We start from the raw sequence: 9,707 nt of genomic DNA, 5'->3' as shown, positions 1-9,707 counted from the left end.
GAGAATGCTTTCAGTTTTTCAGTTGTGTGCCCTTTTATTTATCTCCCACAATATGGAGTAGGTGGTACATACGCGCATGCACACGTGTGTGTGTGTGTGTGTGTCTATCTGTCTGTCTGCTTGTCTGTCTATTGTAGAACTTCCTACAAGATGCACCAGGTTCCTCTCATCTGTGTAGTTCCTGTCCCAGGCTTAGAATCAGCCTTTTCTGTAAGGACCCTTAGTTCCTCTTATTGGAGAATGGTATTAGAAATGGAATATATAGTTGGATGCTGGTGGCTCACGCCTGTAATCCTAGCTACTCAGAAGACTGCGATCTAAGGACTGTGGTTCAAAGCCAGTTCTGGCACAAAAGTCTATGAGATTCTTACCTCCATGTAACCAGCAAAAATGTGGAAGTGAGGGCTGGGGATATGGCCTAGTGGCAGGAGCACTTGCCTTGTATACATGAAGCCCTCGGTTCGATTCCCCAGCACCACATATACAGAAAATGGCCAGAGGTGGTGCTGTGGCTCAAGTGGCAGAGTGCTAGCCTTGAGCAAAAAGAAGCCAGGGACAGTGCTCAGGCCCTGAGACCAAGGCCCAGGACTGGCAAAAAAAAAAAAAAAAAAATGTGGAAGTGAAGCTCAAGTGATAGAGTTCCAGTACTGAGCAAAACAATCTAAGAGAATACCTAAGCCCGGAGTTCAAGGCCCACTACTGCAAGGAACATGGAATATGGGATTTGCAAACATCAGAACTGATGTTGCAGCTGGGGTAACAGAGTCAGTTTTGTGTTTGAAAAGTGAAGCAAAGTCAGGGCTGATGAAGCAGACAATGGGTCCCATAGCAGAATAAGAGTCTCTGGTAGCAAAGTGGACAGGACTGGAAACTATCCTTGGGGGAAAGGTTGAGTCGTAGCCAGTGGGCCATTCAGGAAGGAGGGACGTCTTCTCACGTCTGCTCTATCCTAAGTTCAGTCGAGACCACAGGGAAGGGGTACAGGAATGGGTGGTCACGCTTCTGCAGTGATCTGTGTCCCAGGCCAAAACTTGCAGAGGTGACATCCAGACACATAGCTGCTGGCTATTCTTTTCCTTTACCTAGCAGCACCACAAACCCACCTAGGACTGGGGAAATCTTGTCATGAGAATCTTGAAAGAGGTGAACTGTCCTCAGGCAGTGGCCTGGGCAAGGTAGAACTCAGTCTTCCAGCACTGCCCTGAGGTTGTGCCACAGCACACAACCTGTCGTGGCAGAAGGTGAGAGTTAATGCCAGTGCAGTCCTGGCTCCCCAGGCAGGGGGCTTCCAGATCTGTAGATAGAGATCTATTCCTAGTATAACTGAAATTAAAATTTAACCATGCCCTTTGGCATACTATTTGGAAGCCTTCCCTAGAAGAGTTAGTCATCTGAGGACTGTCTCAATGTTGAGCATTGGGTTTGGGTTCATCAGAGTGCTCTTACCCAGCTAAGGAGTCAGTTCTCTCATTCAGATGATTTGCTGCAATCCTGATACTGATTTTTGATGACGCTGCAATTCTGGAACCTCTCCAGATGATAAAAGACCATACAAAGTGCCTGAGGCGTGGCTGAAGATACTATGTCATTTACCCAAGCCCCGGGCATAGCATTAGGGGCTCCATGTCGGTGTGAGGAGCAAAGGGAGATAGCTAAGAAGTAAGATGCACTCCTGCCTACATGCCAGAATTTGGAAAGCTTAAAGAAGGCATCTAAAGAAAGGATCTAGAGCTCCAGAGTGAAAGCCAGGAGTCACAAATGGCTATGAGACAAGGGGAAAGTGGATGGATAAATTTAACAATATAGGCCAACACTCAGCAAGATTTATATCCTTTTCTATGTGTACTATTAATGATAGAATGATTTATCTTCTAAGCCAGTAAAGACCACATAAGGGAAACAGCCAATAGCTTTTCCAGATTAATCATGCCTTTGTCGAGTGAAGGCAAGACATTAGAGCAAGAACAACAAACATGTCATATATCAATTATCATTAGTTGATAACGTAGTCTTTCCCTTCTGCATCCTCCTTACTAATCAGAATAAACTCCTTTTCCATCTGGACTTTATGGCTCCTTATCTCATTTCAGCTTGCTACCCACAGTGCTGCACAATATCCTCTGAGATTCCTCAAGTTAAATGGCCCTAGGTGAAAATTTTTATCTTCTTTTCTTTTCCTGTGGTCAAACACATGAGCTTGATATTTAACAGAATTTCAAGTCCTTTTGTTTTTTAAACCCTCACTTCCTGAAAGGGAAGAAATCGCAGGTTGGGAAGGTAGACAGCAGATTGAAGGTCTAGGAATTGAAGGAAATCTTAATTTCTTGATTTGACACTATTGACATTTTAGAGCAGATAAGCTTTGTTCAGGGGCCTATCCTATGAACTTTAGGACCTCCTCAACCTTACCGGCCTTCCTGGCTTCATCAACTAGCAACCCCCTTCTCAAGCAACCAAAAATACTTCCAAACATTACCAAATATCCCCCAGAAGGGGGAGAACCACTGATCATTGCCAAATCCTGTGTATTAGCTGTGACAATATGATCATTCATTATAAAGAAAGGAATCTCTTATGCAATAGGGTATTTTGCTCATCTCTGAACCAATGGAGTCAAAACAATCTTGGGGGATGGGGGGAAGAACAAGTTGGGAGACTTGTGCCTCCCTGTGTCTTTCCTTTTATCCTTCCCCCCACCCCCTGCCAAGGGGTGGTGAGCATTCTGGGAATTTGCACATGTTAGGCAAAACCTCTGCCATTGGCCTGCCCCCCAAGTCCTACATTTCCTAATTTCAGAACTTTGTACAAAGCTATCATGATTAAGACTCTGGGCTGCTAGAATCAGGTATATATAACTCAAAGGAACAGAATTGAGAGTTCAGATATATATTTTCACATTTACATTCAACTGATTTTCCAAAAGGACCCCAAAACAATTCAGTTGGGAATGGTGTTTTCACGGTATTTTCAGGGCTGGGAATATGGCCTAGTGGTAGAGTGCTTGCCTCGTATACCTGAATCCCTGAGTTCAATTCCTCAGCATCACATATACACAGAAAAGGCCTGAAGTGGTGTTGTGGCTTAAGTGATAGAGTGCTATCCTTGAGCAAAAAGAAGCCAGGGACAGAGCTCAGACCCTGAGTTCAAGCCCCAGGACTGGCAAAAAAAAAAAAAAAAAAAATAGAATGGTGTGTTCACCAAATGATGAATGGTATCTATATACAAAACAATGATGATGGACTTTATCTTATACTACATACAACAATTAACAAAATCTATCAAAGACCTTGATACCAGAGCTAAAAGTATAAATCCCTTAGAAGAAAATGTCGGTATAAATCTTTTTTTTTAATTTGCCAAAAATGTCTGATTTAATGTCTGATAAAAGGTTAATTAAAATTTTGCAAAATATGAAATAATCAATTTTATTAAATGAACACTTACTAACACATTAAAATATGAAAAAAAAGATAAAACAGTCATAAAATCACAATCTCATACAGTTAAAACACACAGCCAGTGGTTCAAAACAATGAACTGCAGAATGGACCTCAAGATGTAATGCAAAAGCACCGTACACACAAGTTTCCGGCTTTTAGCTTCACCAAGTCCAGTACGGAACGTGCTTCTTTATATTCTTCAGCTTCTTCCAAGTCTTTCTCACTTTCTAATATCTGCTGAAGATCGGTATATGCAGCTTCTAACCTGCGTTGGCAATCTGGTATCATCATCCAGGATGAAATCTTGAAGGATTTCTGCCTGCTTCTTAATGGCATAATTTTCACCATCTTCGGCTTTCATTTTTTCAGTCTTTCCTTCTTGCTGTTTTGCTTCTTTCTCATACATTACTTTTTCTTTGACCAATCGCTTCACCACGCCGGTCTTGCTCTTGATCTGCCTCACGCGAGGGTCGGCCATGGTGTGGGGAGCCCGTGGGAAGAAGGGGCGGAGGACCGGAGTCACGGAGGAGGCGGATGGCCGGTATAAATCTTTAGGACCTTAAAATTGCATCTAAAGCACAAGTGAGAAAAGAAAAGAAATATATACAAATTAGATTCCTTCAGAATTAAAAATGTTTGTACTTCAAAGAATATGATGAAAGAAAAGATAAAGTAACTCACAGGAAAGGAGGAAAAATATGAAAATCTACAGTTTAGACTCTCAAAATTAAAAATGTTTGTACTTCAAAGAAGATGATAAAAAATAGAGACGATAACTCACAGAAAGGGAGAAAACAATGCAAATCTTACATTTGATAAAAAGTTTGTATCTAGAATCTACAAACAATTCCTATAACTATTCATTAAAAGACAATCCAGTTGGATACCAGTGATTCAAACCTATAATCCTAGCTACTTGGGAGATGAAGCTTGGGAGGACAGGAGGACCACAGTTCTAGGCCAGCCCAGGGAATGAATTTGCAAGACTCCATTTCAATCAATAGGTGGGTATGACCACAGCTCATGTTTGCCATCCTAGCTACATGGGAGGTTAACCAGAGGGATAAACAAGAGATCCATCTCTGCCAATAGCTGAACTCGATTGTCTCTGTCTGTCATCCTAGTGACATGGGAAGTGTAAATAGGCAGGTTCAGTATCACTAAGGGTGGAGAAAAGGGGTCTTCTGATAGCTCAGCTGGGCTGGGTTTTATAGTACTTCTGTAGAGATGAAGATAAGGGGTGGGGGAGTTCTGACTCCTAGAGCCTCCAAGATTCACTCCGGAGGGAAGCGAGACAACACAGTCACCCTTTTCCTCCATAGACACAGTTTGACAGATGCCCCACCTAGAATAGTATGACTAGATAAACAAAAGAATCTAACAACCAAAATCACATGGAGCTGGCCAGATGTAGTTGTGAGCCCAGAGTCTCTGAGTGATGTGTTTTCTTCCTTTATCAGTTTCCAAAACAGCCATGCAGGGATATGACAAGCCACAGCTAAAAGATAAATGTAGCCACAGTCCCCAGCCTATCTGGAGGCCCAAAAGTTAAAGGAAGACTTCAGTGAGATCTCCTACTGAGAAAAGATAATGGTGCAGTCCTGGGACACTCAGTGAGCTACAGGCTGGGAGGGCAGCCAGCTAGATTGCCCTTACTCACTTCCTATCAATGGCAAGGATGCCCTTGGGAACGTTTTCTGTGGGCACTCCTGAGAAGGGTGTAGCAAAGGACTCCCTGTGGGGTGGGAAGGGTGCTATATTAACAGCCATGTATGAAATTTCAGGTTCAGGGACTTTACCTGGGGTTTAAGCAATCACAGATTTGTTCAGTATATTCACTAGTTCCCCACAAACTAGTGAACTGAAGTTTGATTTTTTTTTTTTTAATGGGGGTTGTTAACTGGTAAGAACTCCAGACATCTATTCCTGGTCAAAGTCCTTCAGCTATACTTGCCTTGTGTGTCTTCATGTTAACAGTACATACTATTTTGTTGGCCTAGGGCTTAAACTGGAACTGGAGGACAGAGTTCATAGGGCGCCTTGCCTCTCCTATGGGTTCATCCATGTCTGTAACCCCAGCATGGGGAGTGAGTGCAGAAGCAGCCTAGATTGGCTAGGGAGGCAGAGGCGGGGGAGGAGAAGGTAAGCAAGGCAGTGACATTTGTTCCAGATCTGGAAGTATGAGTAATGATTTCCCAAGAGAAGTATGGCATTTGCAAATACAAGGTTATCAGGAGCTGGCTATGGGGTGGGGCCGTACCATGGGCTGGATAGGAAGGAAACTGAAGTCACTGGGAATAGTTCATGAGCACTTCCCACCACAGGGCATGGGGTGTTCAGGGCTCAGGAGCGATCAGAAGATCAGACCTGGATTTCAACTTCAACAGTGGGAGAACTCAGCCTGGTGAAGGTTTCTGTTAGTTATTTCTTCATTTGTTTGTTTGGAGACAATCTCTCTCTATGTACCCAAAGCTGGTCTACCATTGGAGATCCCCTCTCCCCTACTTCCTCCTCCAGAGTGCTGGGACTGTAGGTGTGAACCATCATGCCTAGCAAGAGGATGGTGGTGAGATTGAGAATAGTCAGATGTTTCACTCAGAATTCAGACTGCCTGGGCACCAGGTCCTCAAGAGAACTTAAGACCGGATGAAATGTACACAGCTCCAGCCCGGACAGTAGGGCACCAACTTCTGGATAATCGCTGTTACAGGCCTCTCTGCTTGCCTCATTTTACCCTATGGAAGTTCAATGCTTCAAGAGAGATGCAACGCTAGGTCAGGGGTTCTAACTTTGGGATGAAAATGAACAAAAAACCTGAAGAAACCATCCACCCAGGAAGGGCACAGCAGCCCTGCGAATGAGGTTTCTGGTCAAAGCAGTAGGGATAGTTTTCCTGTCCTTCAAGAAGAAATGGTTTGGGGGCAACCACGCATCAGCGGAGGGTTAGACAGTGGAGGTGGTTTTTACACTCCAAGTGGAGTAGTAAAAGTCCAGGGCAATTCTGCTGCTTGAGATAAGTCCAGTCAAAAACATGCTAGAGGATGTAAGAAAGGATGGAAAAAAGAAAAGGAGGAAGAAAGAGAGACAGCAAGGAAGGGAAGAAAAGGATGTAGGGAAATAAATTTTTTTTCTTTTTTTTTTATTAATTGGACATAAATTTTTTTACAAGGTGTTGTGCAAAGAGGGTGCAGTTACATAGTAGGGCAGTGTGTGCATTTCTTGTGATATCTTACGACCTGTTTTTCTATCCCTTGTCTAGGTCAGGTTGACATATATGCAATATACAATGTATCAAGAACATATACAGTATTCACAGACTTGGTCTCTACTGTCTCTCTGTCTCCCTTTGTTAACAGTCATATATCAGGGAGATCATGCCCCTTTGTTTTCTGTGTTCTAGGCTTGTCTCACTCAACATTATTTGTTCAAGTTCTGACCATTTCCCTGCGAATAACAGTATTTCACCATTCCTAATCGCTATGTAGTATTCCATTGTGTATAAGTACCATATTGTTAGGTTTTTAAAGTAGGTAGCCAGTAAAGGAGAACACCACGCGGTATTCAGGCAGGAGAGAACGTTTATTACCGAACTGCTGGCCTGTGGCCAAGATGATCCATGGCCGGAGAGAAGGGAGAGAGAGAGAGAGAGAGAGAGAGAGAGAGAGAGAGAGAGAGAGAGAGAGAGAGAGAGAGAGAGAGCCTGAATATAAGTGACTTCCACAGGTAGCCGGTAAAGGAGAATGCCACGCGGTATTCAGGCAGGAAAGAAAGTTTATTACCGAACTGCTGGCCTGTGGCCAAGATGATCCATGGCCGGAGAGAAGGGAGGGAGAGAGAGAGAGAGACCCCCACTCAGCCCTGCTTTATTTAGGGCAGGGGCAAGGGGTGTGGCCAGGTGGATTAGGAGGTGACCTCAGGGAAAGGGGAGGTAACTGCCTCCAGGTCTGCAGGTTACCCAGGTAACTGGGTGGAGACTTAATGAGGTGGGGGCATCTGCATGTAGCCCTCAGGGAGAGGACCTAACACATATTTTTTGGATCCATTCGTCTGTGGAGGGGCATCTGGGTTGTTTCCATATTTTGGCTAAGGAAATAAAATTTTTTAAAAAGGAAAACAGAAAGCGCCATCTCACTGACCTTCAGTGACAACCCCCATCTTCCGGTCGTGCTAGACACACCCTCAGCACCATGCTGACCTTGGAGCTTCCTCAGCTGCCCCGACCTGAGGCAGTGCTTCCCAGCTGGTGCTTTCTCAATGGCCAAGCAACCTGATCTCACCTCCCTTATTCTTATTCAGATCAGCTGCCTGGACACTTGGCATTAGTGACCAGGGATGTGTCTGAAGGTGAACTCTAGTGGCACCTATGGCACTTGATGGCCTAGACCTAGGGAAGTGGCTCTACGGGGCTGCGTGTGCACGTGCAGCTGTTTGTGCACCTTGTGGTTATTTGGTTCCCAAAGCACCAAGCATAAAATCAGACAGGTAGGAATGACCTCTTGCGTCATCTGGCATGGCTGTTTGCTGTAGAACTATACAGGTTGAGCCTCCTTAATCTGAAAATCCAATTGCTGCAATACTCTAAAATCAATCTGAAAGTTTTTGAGTGCTGTTATGATATATATAATAAGTAGAAAATTCAAGCCAGGCCCCAGTGGCTCACACCTATAATCCTAGCTACTCAGGAGGCTGAGATCTGAGAATCATGGTTCTAAGCCAGCCTAGGCAGTATAAAGTCCATGAGACTCATCTCCAATTAATCACAGAAAGAGCCAGAAGTGGTACTGTGGTTCAATTGGAAGAGCACTAGTCTTGAGCAAAAGAAGCTCAAGGACAGCAGCCAGGCCCTGAATTCAAGTCCCAGGACTGGCAAAAAATAAAGTAAAAAATTCTACTACTGACCTTATGTGACAGGGTTGGGGTTCACCATGAAAAATGTGGGCACATTGAAAATATTCTATAAAATTACCTTTGGGTAATTTTACATAAATACATCTGTGAGACGTCTATGAAAGATAGATAGATTTTATATTTACACTGGGCTTTCATCCCTAAGATACATATACAAGTATTCCAAAATCCCCTCAGATCCCCAATCCAATACCCTTCAGATCCAAAGCATTTTGGATAAGGGATACTAAGCAGTACTATCTTTTTTGTAGACTCTCTGCCTCATCTCAAAGCTGTTCCACAGCTCGGGGAGAGGGAAAGGCGAGGCCTGCCGGCAGGAGCCATTGGTGTGGGCTCTGATGCCAGGACTGGTTGAGCCCCTGGGTCATGTGATGAGCTAAGGAGGGGAAATGGAGCACCGATTTGCTTGCTGCCTGTTTTCCTTTCTCCTCCTTTGCACAACTCCAAGGGTCCTCGCTTCTTCTTGCCTTCCATAAACACCTCTGAGATTCCCTGGCTGACTGAATTCCTTTGGCTTGGAGACAAGGCACTTCAGATGCACCTAGCAGTGGCCTGGCTTTTGATCACCAACAGAACACCTCACCAGGGGGATCTAGGAAGTGTTGGCTGACTGTTGGCTTTGGGTGCTTTTCCTGGTACTCTGACCCACGTGGATTTTGCACGTCCTCCCCTGAGGCCCAGCCCCTGGCTGCGGCATACTGCAAGCCCCACTGGAGGGGGACCAGTAACAAGCACACACTCCTGTTCTGGGCACAGCTACTCGGAAGCCTCAGCACCACCAGCTTTCTTCCATGTCCTGTGGCTGCCCTCAAAAAATGGCACTGTCAGATTCTCAAGATGAAAAATTCAGCCCTGAGTTGCCACAGCTCACCCAATGGCACACAAACAGAAAGGTCTCTCTCTGTTCCTGGCCCCATGTATTTTGCTCACACACTGGACCACATGGGATTAAGAAGAGAGCAGTGTGTGCTCTCTTGGCAATGCTGCCTTCTCAGCAGTGTCTCTCTTCTTTCCGCTCTGGACAGTGCACCATACACGGGTGCCAGTCGATTCAGGTTTGCTTTTGAGGCAGAGAAATTCAAGGACACCATGATACATATTGTCCATTCTGAGCGTGAGGGAAGAACGCTTGATGGAGGTGCAAGGCCTGTGTGATTTGGGCACGAGACAAAGCAGAGTAACAGGATGATGATGATGATGATGATGATGATGATGATGATGATACCCTATCTTTGCCTTGGAGAGTTTTGAAAGCTTCTCTTTTGCTAGGCACTGGTGGCTCATGCCCGTGATCCTAGCAATTGAAGAGGCTGAGGTCTGAGAAACCTAGTTTGAAGCCAGCTCAGGTAGGAAAGTCCA

The 9,707-nt window shown here is 44.7% G+C and overlaps 1 pseudogene; it reads right to left on the bottom strand.

Annotated features, from left to right (window-relative positions):
* Nucleotides 1-3,551: 3,551 nt before the first annotated feature.
* On the bottom strand, nucleotides 3,552-3,973 carry LOC125355950 (annotated as a pseudogene).
* Between the last annotated feature and the right edge of the window lie 5,734 nt (nucleotides 3,974-9,707).

The sequence above is a fragment of the Perognathus longimembris genome, chromosome 8, assembly GCF_023159225.1.
Source record: "Perognathus longimembris pacificus isolate PPM17 chromosome 8, ASM2315922v1, whole genome shotgun sequence".
NCBI classification, from domain to species: domain Eukaryota; kingdom Metazoa; phylum Chordata; class Mammalia; order Rodentia; family Heteromyidae; genus Perognathus; species Perognathus longimembris.
Note: the sequence above shows the minus strand (reverse complement) of the source record. Positions and strands in the feature narration are given on the sequence as shown.